Here is a 12,930-nt window from a genome sequence, read left to right as displayed (position 1 = left end):
TACATTTGCAGGTGGCCCACAAGACTGACTTGTGGGCATACCCGGCCGACTTGGTATATGTTTAGCTACTGACCCAGCCAGGTGACTTCATCAAGCTGCTGCCTTTCCCTCCTATGTTGTCTGTCTGAGCAAGCTTATGTTCAGCAGCTGCAAGACTATATGGCACAGCAGTGGCCGACGCCTCCACGATGCCATGGCAAGCACAAAGCTTTCATGCACAGTGACCTCACATCATGCACTCACATGATGCTGCTCATCGATGCCTGTCAGCCTCCATCACCCCCAGTACTCAAGTCCTCACCTTGTTTTACAGCGAATTGATAAAACATTTCACTGTGCACCTCCACTGCGCCCCATCAGTGGCATCCGTCGACAGACTAAAGCAGCTTACATGTTCACACCCATCCTGACACCACCGGCACCTGGAACCCAGATGCAGCCATATCACTCCCATTTGTTACCACTGCCAACACCATTCCAGAGCATGTGGAACCGATGCTGAAGGCAGACATGTGACACAGAGCTCTACACTTCACCACCACCGACTGATGGAGACACGGGCACTATTCCTCCAGCAGCCCCATCATAGCTCAGAACGTGGCCTCCAGCATCCAATAAGTAATTTATTTCCCTGCCACCGCATAAACATCCCACCAGGGCATCTAGCAGATGGTTGAGACAGCAGCAGCACTCACTGATGCCTGTGTGTTCTGGATTATGCCACGCCTACTGGCCACACAGTGCATGGCTGCCGACACTCTGCCTGCCCTAGTTCCTCACTGCCACCTTGCATCCAGCGAGACTACACTGTGGCAAAGCTCTTCAAGCTGCATGACTGCCTCACATGGCCATTGCTGTACCATGCAACACCTTCTTCCATGAGTTGCAGGTCTAGCTATTCACCTCACACTTTGGGCCACTGCCCACCACCACACACAGCCAAGACCGACTTCCGACACTACCCACCCACCACAGACATACACCACAGCCGCTGCGGTGGCCAGCTGCCTTCTCTTTCTGCATGCTGCACTAGCACACCTGAGTGTGGCTGCCAAGATCACAGACCAGCCTGAGCATTGCTGCCACGGGAAGAGGCCAAGCTGCTTCTCCCCACCAAATGCCACGATACCTAGCCCCTCTGCCAACACGGTGGGCTTCGCCTATACAACCTGCTGCCAGTTTGAGGTCTCTACAAACCTCTACTGCCAACGCCTCAGAGCCACACTCATATGTCACCACCCATTGTCTGGTTCTCGCAAGAGGGGAACTGTGTGATGACTAAATTCCAAATTTCGATACCCCTACAGTCTGGCCTAGCAGACTACTCTATCCGCGGACTTTCTCCAAAGCGCAATAGGCAAATGCTGATAGGAGTGTCTTTTCGCCCACCACCACGTGCGAAAAAGGATGCTTCTCCCGAATTTTCCCTAGCTGTAGATGACTCCATTCTCTTGTGTGTGCATGTGCGAGTAGTAGTAATAGTGGCTATGCTTAGATGTCAACTGCTAATTCAGAGAGTGTGCAGTGTTTTAGGACGAGGACCCAGGTATTGTACAAAGACATAATTTCTGCAACCTGAAGGCTTCCTGAGAGCAATACATAGACATATTTCAGGGAGTCAGCCTTGTATCACATTTTGTAAATAACTTGCAGGTGCCTTATCTACCAAGCAGGACCAGTGGTGTACCCACCGGCAAGGAACAAATGTACAGCAGCTTGTAGCGGGACTTCGAATTTCGCCGCGCTACACTGATAAAAATTATACCGTCGCAGCGGAATGAGCGCTCGACGGCAGAGAGTAATTATTTTTTGTTTTTCTATTCGTTTCATTATTATTGTCTCTTGATAGTCGAAGGTTAAGGCAGACGTGATCTGATGAAGACGTAAAAAAACTTATTAGCTAGTCTTGATCTGATTTCAATGTGTAGATATATTGTGGAAGTTGTTAAGAAATTCGGAGGATGGAAGTAGCAAAGTAAATTAAATTGCATACAGTATCAAGATGATTTTAACTGGTATAAATTAGTGATTCCTGGACGATTGCAAGATTTCGGAGCAGGCTTTTCACGCAGAAATGAAAGAGATTTTTGAAGACCCGGACGCCGCACGAAAGAAGACAAGTTAACCTGGTAAAGGATGAACTCTTATCTACGCCACTTCCCCTGTCAGTTACATTTTGTTATTCTCTGTTTCTTTTCAATAGTTTTTGTAGTGGAAATTGGCTTAACTTTTGCTCAAAAACGCCACAAGGACCACCCTAACAACAGCTTTCCGAATCACGAAGTCCGATAGCTTTTCTGTAACACGAAGTCCGATTTGCATTTTTTTCATTCTCTCTCTTTTCACGGTAATTTACGATTTTAAAACCCCCTTTTTATTCACCATTTCTTCCCACCATTTTCAACGATTTCTTTTATTTTCTTCTCTTTTTCTTTTTTATTAACCACTACAACTGGCTCCCGCGACACGACACAATTTTCAAATGTGTCGTTTTTGAGCAAATTTGAAAGTTTAATTTGTATTTTTTCCCAACAGAGAATAACCAAAAATCCTGAAGTTTGAAGGGTAACAAACACCAACTTTTTGTACCTAAGCAAATGATTATACAACAATATTGTAAAGAATTTTTGTAACTAATTCAATTTGTTTTCTTTTCATGGCATATATTGATGCAAAACTGTTATTTTGAGACCTTTTGGTGATTATCCGATGGAGATGTATTATAAAAATTCAAATTTGACGAATACGATTTACGCAGAAGTGCTTGACCAGCCGCTGCAGGACAGAAAATTTAATGGTGACTCACACAATTATGTTTCATTCAAGCATTCAATAGCCAACTGCAGAATCCATTTTTCCTTTTCCACATATCCTGTAGTTTTCTTCTAGATTTTTCCAAAATTATCTATCTCTATTGTAGTTTGTCGTAATTATAGTATTGTTGTAGCATATGAAGATCGTGAATTTGACAGCCAAACAGTCATTTTTTACGAAAAATTTTGTCCGCCCTGCTGCATCTTTCTCCACCATTGTTTTGCAATAGAGCAATCATTTACATTGACGAGAAAATATTTCAACTTAAATTTGAGTCAAATCTTTGTTAATCAGACTTATATCATTCCCTTTTTGACTTACGATTATACATCCTATTACAATGGAACGCGGTAAGGTAGAGATAGTTTCGGCAGATGAGTTAAGTGAAGTAGATTCATCTTTCAACCAACAAGAAAGACCGCGTTTCCCCCCATGGACGAGTTCACAGATCAGTGCAATGATTTTGCCTCAAACTCGCAACATTTGTGGTAATACACAGATGGCGACTTTAAATGACGAAATGTGGAATTGACGCGAGACTACACCGTCAGCGCCATTGTTAACATCAATGTCAGAACCGAATATGAGACAAATTCAGCAATGTGACACAAATCGGACACAGGAAACTGACAAACTGGACTGACTATTAGAGTTATTTGCAGACATAAAACGAGACGTTAGTCAGAAAATTGATATATTAAACCATACTATGACCGAAAATTTTGAACGAAAGACAAAACAGATGACAGAATTAAATAACACCACTCAACAGCTCAGCCAGCGATTTGAGACATTGTCCGACCGAGTCACTAAACAGGAAGAAACTTTGGTTACTTTCACACATGAAACAAAAAACTATATCACCCGATGTGAGAATCAGTTAACTCAAATAGTTAATGTGCAGCAGGAAGTGAACACCCGTGTGGAAGAGTTAGCTCAGGCCAACACCTCTGCTAGCTCCACCCAAGAAAAGCTGACTGAAGAAGTGGGAAATATTACCCAACAGCTCACAATGGTAGTTCTTGAACAAACCCACCTCAAAGAAAAGAGAGAAAAATTGGAAGACCGAGCGGACCTCGCGTCACTAAACAACGACACCAACATGGCCAAAAGAATTGTACATGAATGTAAATTGTGTGACGTTTATCTGGGCAAAAACCTTGAAACAATTACACAGGACATACTTTCAAAAACAAAGACACATGTTAAAGACGAGACAAAACACACAGAAGACGAAGTGACAAAATTACGAGACAATGTTGTGCCGTATTTGGCGATTGGTGCAAACGCATCGTGAGGGAACGACAAAACAGCTAAAACCATGGCTAATGACACAGACAGAACACCTTTTGTGGAATCATCTATTTCCAATCAAAATTACAATGTGCCGCTTCCTTTTCCACCAAACGAGCAATATTACGGTAGATGGCTAGAGTAGCAAGTGACACAAACCACGTCAATACAGTTATGCCAACCGGCATGGCCGATGACACGATTGAAAGGCATGGGTATTTCCAGACATTTTCCAGTGAGGACAAGCACAAAGTCCACCCTATTGTGTTTATTAGATCATTTGACGGTGTTTTTCCACGTAGTTGGTCAGAAGTCGATAAAATCAGATACGTCACCAATCTCATGAGAGGACGAGCAGCTAAGTGGGGTGCCGCTATGAAGCGGCGGTGCCTTACGTTTGAACAAGCCTTCTTGGACGAATTCTGGTCCGAGAATGAGCAACGGAGTCTAAGGAGAGAAGTGTGCAACCTCGAGACCTATTATCCTAAAAACGAGACATTAAGACAATACTTTGAGAGGTACCTAGACAAGACACTGTACTGGTCCAAACCAGCCGACTTGCCAGCGATAACTGACACTTTAAAGAGCCACTTACCCTTTCCATACCGAGACATATTAATAGGAGTACCGGAGAATGACGTTAAGACTTTCTTAAACTTCTTAGATCAAATGGACGTAGTTTACAGAGGCGATTCACGCCATTCAAATTTTACTCATATTAGTAACCAAAATCAGCACCCACCCCAAAGGAACCGTAGTGACGGTGGTTGGTGGAACCATCCCTCCGCACCGCGACACAGTACGATGCCTGCGCGCGAAACACATTCAAATGGAAACGTGTATGACTGTAGGAACAACCGCAGAAATTCGTGGAATAATAATAACAGCAATAATTATCACCCATATCAAAATGGTAACTATATGCTAAATGAAAATCACAACAGTACAACAACAACAACAACAACAATGGGAGACGTGAGAAAAACCGGTACAACCCGGGCTACTTTGACAGGAACATGCCATATAACAGACATAATTACCATCAAAACAATAACAATCCCAACAATCACCGACAGAATATGTGGAACACACAAAATTCACGCATGACAAATCATAACCCTCCACGGAATCCGCCGCCGTTTCCCAGTACAGTGATGCACTCCCCGCCACGACGTAGCAATAACAATTGCGGCGCGCCATCAGCTGATTCGTGGGCGCCAACCGGCCGGAATGTAAACATAGTGGAGCTACTCAATGAACTCGGCCAAACACAGCAGACGACGGAAAACAGTCGACGACTGAGAGCTAAGCGCTCGTGCTTCGGTCGTGAGGTGTTGTACGAGCGCAACGGCTGAGACGGTTTGTTTCCTCAGGTACGACGACAAAATGACAGCAGAACAGGAATTAACAAACCTATCAGGTTGATGACCTTGTACTTTTGCGTTCACATCCCAAGTCTACAAAATTAAAACAACTGAACAGAAAATGGCAGCTATTTATTATATTCAGGTCCTTTCAGAATAGCAAGCATACCTCACTTAGGTTGTTACTCCCTAGAATACCCATTATCTCACAAGCAGAGGGGGCTGCATCCCCACAGGCATTTGAAACTCTTTGTGCACTAAAACAACATAATATAATGACAATTGAAAGTAATTTGAACATGAGCAAGTCGCTGTGAAAACGAGATCGTAAATATTTGCATTGAATACACGAAAATTAAGTTATACAGCCTAAGAACACAAACGTTAATTTATGGAAATTATACACTGCAGTTACACTTCTACACATAATTATGAAGAGACTGCAAACCCAGGTGAGTACACTTACTGAACGAGAAAAGATATTCATACAGGAATGAGATCTACGAAGGTTACATTTGTTGTTAATTGTAAATTATTAAGTGAATCAACAATTAGTTATTTCAAGGCACTCGAATGACATGAGGTAATAGCTATTGAGATCAGTAATGGCATATATATGTAGCAGAATGAATGAGTTAATATTTAGGTTGATATAAGAAGGTAAGTTACTGTGAAGTAGTTGATGGAGACAAGAGATTTGAGGAAGATGGTATTGGAGTTTTATGAGAATGGAAGTGCCAGATGGCCCCACGTATGTGAAATATAAATGTCTGGGGATGAGGAATATAATCTATTTACAGTGCCCTTGAAAATGAACGAATTCAAGAAAAGCAGAGTGAACGTAATGATGATTACAGCTGTGGAAAGAAGTGTAAAAAGAATGTAACTTGGAAACACATTAGCTTTAATTTATTTCAGAAGTGTAACTTAGTAACCTTTCGTTAAGTTTTGTTAAGCCATTGTGTGGAAGAAAACCTTTCTAGTTCGTGTTCAGACAGGAGAATGATATTTTAAGGAACTTAAGTTGAAAGAGATATAATTTTTACACAACCCACATATGAATACATTTGTATAAATGATTTTTTTTACAAAAGAGAAATCTAGTGCCATGTTAGCCTTTATTATGCTTACACACAACAGAAAACCCCGGAAGCAAAAGATAGGAGAGTTATTAAGGCCGTTTTGTGACTCGTACAACACCTCCACTTAAGCAAACAGCTGACAAAATTACATCTACTTTGAAAGCAACATTTGACTTTTCAGGTAATGCAAGGTACGTGCAAAGGAGCAGTGACCACTCGTGCAACCAACGTCGAGCAATGGACACTGAGAAAGAGACATTTTACTGTCAATTATAATACTATGTTCTTTATTTATGTTTTATAGAAAGAAATGATATATATACACAACATACATGATGTTTAACCTTCATTAAAGTAGAACAACATTCATGGTTGAACTCTTAAGAGGAAATTTGATATGTCATTATATAATACACATTATGAGAGAGACAATCTCTGTGAGGTATATTTTCCATTTATATAGATGGTATCCATAAGAAGTGGAAATATTGAGGAAGTACTGAGCAGGTATGTGATTTACTCATATAAGGATTTGTTAAGGTATAATACACTTAGTCATATGAACAGTCAGAACACAAATAGAGAATCTGTCATGATGTTACACTACACAGACTCGATGTAAGGACACTTACATTTACCCATGATTTGGTAAATGGTAAGCACCTCCTTTCACACACCCCTTGAAGGTGATGCAAACGTTATAATGTATTATGTTCCCTTTTGCGTAGTAGCTGTAGGATTTGGTAGTTTATAGGTAGTGAATAGTTTCTTCCAATCTATCTTTCTTTCTTTCTCCATTATCCTACCACCTCCTGCAGCTGGGCATTGTTTATGGAATGTAAGAAAATATTGTGTGACAGTAAACTTTCAGGTATGAATAAAAAAAGACACGAATATTGATGGCATTACAAGCCTGGTCAACCGCTAGCCAGCCAAGACATGGAATCAAAAGAAAGAAAGAAATAATAAATGATGGAAAGCCCGTACTTTAAACATTAAGTCTTATATCCCTTGGCACGCCAAAACCTTAAAAAAGAAAATCAAAATGGCCATAAACCCCAATAAAAGAAAGTAGCTAATGGGACTTAGTATAATTTTAAGTGTAAATATTTCACATGCATATTCTTGTAAATCCTCCCCCCATGAACCATGGACCTTGCCGCTGGTGGGGAGGCTTGCGTGCCTCAGCGATACAGATAGCTGTACCGTAGGTGCAACCACAACGGAGGGGTATCTGTTGAGAGGCCAGACAAACGTGTGGTTCCTGAAGAGGGGCAGCAGCCTTTTCAGTAGTTGCAGGGGCAACAGTCTGGATGATTGACTGATCTGGCCTTGCAACATTAACCAAAACGGCCTTGCTGTGCTGGTACTGCGAACGGCTGAAAGCAAGGGGAAACTACAGCCGTAATTTTTCCCGAGGGCATGCAGCTTTACTGTATGATTAAATGATGATGGCATCCTCTTGGGTAAAATATTCCGGAGGTAAAATAGTCCCCCATTCGGATCTCCGGGCGGGGACTACACAAGAGGATGTCGTTATCAGGAGAAAGAAAACTGGCGTTCTACGGGTCGGAGCGTGGAATGTCAGATCCCTTAATCGGGCAGGTAGGTTAGAAAATTTAAAAAGGGAAATGGATAGGTTAAAGTTAGATATAGTGGGAATTAGTGAAGTTCGGTGGCAAGAGGAACAAGACTTCTGGTCAGGTGATTACAGGGTTATAAACACAAAATCAAATATGGGTAATGCAGGAGTAGGTTTAATAATGAATAGGAATGCGGGTAAGCTACTACAAACAGCATAGTGAACGCATTATTGTGGCCAAGATAGATACGAAGCCCACACCTACTACAGTAGTACAAGTTTATATGCCAACTAGCTCTGCAGATGACGAAGAAATTGAAGAAATGTATGATCAAATAAAAGAAATTATTCAGATAGTGAAGGGTGACGAAAATTTAATAGTCATGGGTGACTGAAATTCGGTAGTAGGAAAAGGGAGAGAAGGAAACGTAGTAGGTCAATATGGACTGGGGCAAAGAAATGAAAGAGGAAGCCGCCTGGTAGAATTTTGCACAGAACACAACTTAATCATAGGTAACACTTGGTTCAAGAATCATAAAAGAAGGCTGTATACATGGAAGAAGCCTGGAGATACTGACAGGTTTCACATAGATTATATAATGGTACGACAGATTTAGGAACCAGGTTTTAAATTGTAAGACATTTCCAGGGGCAGATGTGGGCTCTGACCACAATCTATTGGTTATGACCTGTAGATTAAAACTGAAGAAACTGCAAAAAGGTGGGAAATTAAGGAGATGGGACCTGGATAAACTAAAAGAACCAGAGGTTGTACGGACTTTCAAGGAGAGCATAAGGGAGCAATTGACAGGAATGGGGGAAAGAAATACAATAGAAGAAGAATGGGTAGCTTTGAGGGATGAAGTAGTGAAGGCAGCAGAGGATCAAGTAGGTAAAAAGACTAGGGCTAGTAGAAATCCTTGGGTAACAGAAGGAATATTGAATTTAATTGATGAAAGGAGAAAATATAAAAATGCAGTAAATGAAGCAGGCAAAAAGGAATACAAACGTCTCAAAAATGAGATCGACAGGAAGTGCAAAATGGCTAATCAGGGATGGCTAGAGGACAAATGTAAGGATGTAGAGGCTTATCTCACTAGAGGTAAGATAGATACTGCCTACAGGAAAATTAAAGAGACCTTTGGAGAAAAGAGGACCACTTGTATGAATATTAAGAGCTCAGATGGAAACCCAATTCTAACCAAAGAAGGGAAAGCAGAAAGGTGGAAGGAGTATATAGAGGGTCTATACAAGGGCGATGTACTTGAGGACAATATTATGGAAATGGAAGAGATTGTAGATGAAGATGAAATGAGAGATACGATACTGCGTGAAGAGTTTGACAGAGCACTGAAAGACCTGAGTCGAAACAAGGTCCCCGGAGTCGACAACATTCCATTGAAACTACTGACGGCCTTGGGAGAGCCAGTCCTGACAAAACTCTACCATCTGGTGAGCAAGATGTATGAGACAGGCGAAATACCCTCAGACTTCAGGAAGAATGTAATAATTCCAATCCCAAAGAAAGCAGGTGATGACAGATGTGAAAATTACCGAACTATCAGTTTAATAAGTCACAGCTGTAAAATACTAACGCGAGTTCTTTACAGACGAATGGAAAAACTGGTAGAAGCCGACCTCGGGGAAGATCAGTTTGGATTCCGTAGAAATGTTGGAACACGTGAGGCAATACTGACCCTACGGCTTATCTTAGAAGCTAGATTAAGAAAAGGCAAACCTACATTTCTAGCATTTGTAGACTTAGAGAAAGCTTTTGACAATGTTGACTGGAATACTCTCTTTCAAATTCTGAAGGTGGCAGGGGTAAAATACAGGGAGCGAAAGGCTATTTACAATTTGTACAGAAACCAGATGGCAGTTATAAGAGTCGAGGGGCATGAAAGGGAAGCAGAGGTGGAGAAGGGAGTAAGACAGGGTTGTAGCCTATCCCCGATGTTATTCAATCTGTATATTGAGCAAGCAGTAAAGGAAACAAAAGAGAAATTCGGAGTAGGTATTAAAATCCATGGAGTAGAAATAAAAACTTTGAGGTTCGCCGATGACATCGTAATTCTGTCAGAGACAGCAAAGGACTTGGAGGAGCAGTTGAATGGAATGGATAGTGTCTTGAAAGGAGGATATAAGATGACCATCAACAAAAGCAAAACGAGGATAATGGAATGTAGTCGAATTAAGTCGGGTGATGCTGAGGGAATCAGATTAGGAAGTGAGACACTTAAAGTAGTAAAGGAGTTTTGCTATTTGGGGAGCAAAGAACTGATGATGGTCGAAGTAGAGAGGATATAAAATGTAGACTGGCAATGGCAAGAAAAGCGTTTCTGAAGAAGAGAAGTTTGTTAACATCGAGTATAGATTTAAGTGTCAGGAAGTCATTTCTGAAAGTATTAGTATGGAGTGTAGCCATGTATGGAAGTGAATCATGGACGATAAATATTTTGGACAAGAAGAGAATAGAAGCTTTCGAAATGTGGTGCTACAGAAGAATGCTGAAGATTAGATGGGTAGATCACATAACTAATGAGGAAGTATTGAATCGGATTGGGAGAAGAGAAGTTTGTGGCACAACTTAACCAGAAGAAGGGATCGGTTGGTAGGACATGTTCTGAGGCATCAAGGGATCACCAATTTAGTATTGGAGGGCAGCGTGGAGGGTAAAAACCGTAGAGGGAGACCAAGAGATGACTACACTAAGCAGATTCAGAAGGACGTAGGTTGCAGTAGGTACTGGGAGATGAACAAGCTTGCACAGGATAGATTAGCATGGAGAGCTGCATCAAACCAGTTTCAGGACTGAAGACCACAACAACAACAAAACGCAATGTTCGTAGGATAGATAGTATACGCATTTCTTGTAAATTTGTATGTATTTGTAAATGTGTTAAAACCCTGCATATTGTCAACATATTTTGAAATGTGACCACGAAGAATAAGCTTTCATAATTAACGATGTAAACATGCTAGGACACAGTGAACTTTGTTAAAATATAAATATTGCAATAAGTGTTGCAAACTGTGAACGTGATAAACGACGATTTTTGTGTTATTTGTGAAACTTATGGTGCATAAACCAAATAACTGTTTGTAAATCGATATAAACTGCAATTTACTTCGACGATAATGAGGATTTTCACACTGCAAATGAACGTTTGTTGGCAAGTGTAAACAACGTGGTGAAACACCTACATTTGCGAACATCGACGCCGTTGTTCCTGGCCGGCCTTCAGATGCTTTGGAGACAATAAACTCAGCACCTGTCGTAGGCGATGTGGAAGTTAAAAACTACATCGACCATATATGCCCCGGGAACAATAGTCATGAAAACGCACAAGTACCTGGAGTGTTGTGTCGTAACAGAAGACATGGACGTTGCTTCAGATCACGCACACACTCAATCTTATAGTGTCACCGGACTCAACACGCCATTTATGCTGGTATAACAACTTGTAATGAACACTATGTGAAAGTGAATACTGTGCAAGACTGTCACAACACAGCGATTTTGAAACTGCCGCATGCGAATGTCAGTGATGCTATTGCGCATGCGCAAACACAACATGCTGCCACAGATGCATTGAGAAATCAACGCTGGAAGCCTTCGACCATAAATATAATCTATGGTCGAAGCTGGAAGCGCACAACATTAACTACGCTGGCGAGCAGTTTGCTCAAACACACTCTATGCAAATACATGTATATTAATTTTGTAAAAGGGATCCAAACTGTAATAATCGTATTTAGTATATACGTTTAGAAAGTAAGTGTTGACAAAGATATCCCCTATGGATGCACGTGGCCTTTCCTATAAAAATATGTATATATTGACTTTTACGTATATCTATTATATTGTTTACTAACCTGCCACGCTAAATGTTTTAGCGTGACAGTCGAGGGGCGATGTAGCGGTACTTCGAATTTCGCCGCGCTACACTCGTTCCCTCAGATAAAAATTATACCGTCGCAGCGGTATGAGCGCTCGACGGCAGAGAGTAACTCTTTTTTTTTGTTTTTCTATCCGTTTCATTATTATTGTCTCTTGATAGCCGAAGCTTAAGGCAGACGTGACTGATGAAGACGTAAAAAAACTTATTGGCTAGTCTTGATCTGATTTTAATGTGTAGATATATTGTGGAAGTTGTTAAGAAATTCGGAGGATGGAAGTAGCAAAGTAAATTAAATTGCATACAGTATCAAGATGATTTTAATTGGTATAAATTAGTGATTCCTGGACGATTGCAAGATTTCGGAGCAGGCTTTTCACGCAGAAATGAAGGAGATTTTTGAAGACCCGGACGCCGCACGAAAGAAAACAAGTTAACCTGGTAAAGGATGAACTCTTATCTACGCCACTTCCCCGTGTCAGTTACATTTTGTTATTCTCTGTTTCTTTTCAATAGTTTTTGTAGTGGAAATTGGCTTAACTTTTGCTCAAAAACGCCACAAGGACCACCGTAACAACAGCTTTCCGAATCACGAAGTCCGATAGCTTTTCTGTAACACGAAGTCGGATTTGCATTTTTTTCATTCTTTCCCTTTTCACGGTCATTTACGATTTTAAAACCCCCTTTTTATTCACCATTTCTTCCCACCATTTTCAACGATTTCTTTTATTTTCTTCTCTTTCTCTTTTTTATTAACCACTACAAGCTTGTTATTGTAGGCCCCCCTTTCTGATACTGGGACAGTAAATTCCATGTGTACCAATGTAATTTTTTTCTGAAAATTTTTAACTGATTCTGATGCACGGTTAGCAACCACATAGGTCCAACTTCCTTGC

The 12,930-nt window shown here is 41.0% G+C and overlaps 1 long non-coding RNA gene across 1 annotated transcript in view; it reads right to left on the bottom strand.

Moving 5' to 3' along the window:
• The window catches only part of LOC126299295 (uncharacterized), a 31,831-nt gene extending 20,171 nt beyond the window's left edge, over positions 1–11,660 (bottom strand). The window contains exon 1 of the long non-coding RNA XR_007552781.1: positions 11,340–11,660. This is a non-coding gene — a long non-coding RNA (uncharacterized LOC126299295). The remainder of the gene's footprint in view (positions 1–11,339) is intronic.
• Positions 11,661–12,930: the final 1,270 nt, after the last annotated feature.

This window comes from Schistocerca gregaria, chromosome 1 (assembly GCF_023897955.1).
Source record: "Schistocerca gregaria isolate iqSchGreg1 chromosome 1, iqSchGreg1.2, whole genome shotgun sequence".
Lineage (NCBI taxonomy): Eukaryota > Metazoa > Arthropoda > Insecta > Orthoptera > Acrididae > Schistocerca > Schistocerca gregaria.
The sequence above is the reverse complement of the archived record's forward strand: the minus strand, read 5'-3'. Positions and strand labels throughout refer to the sequence as shown.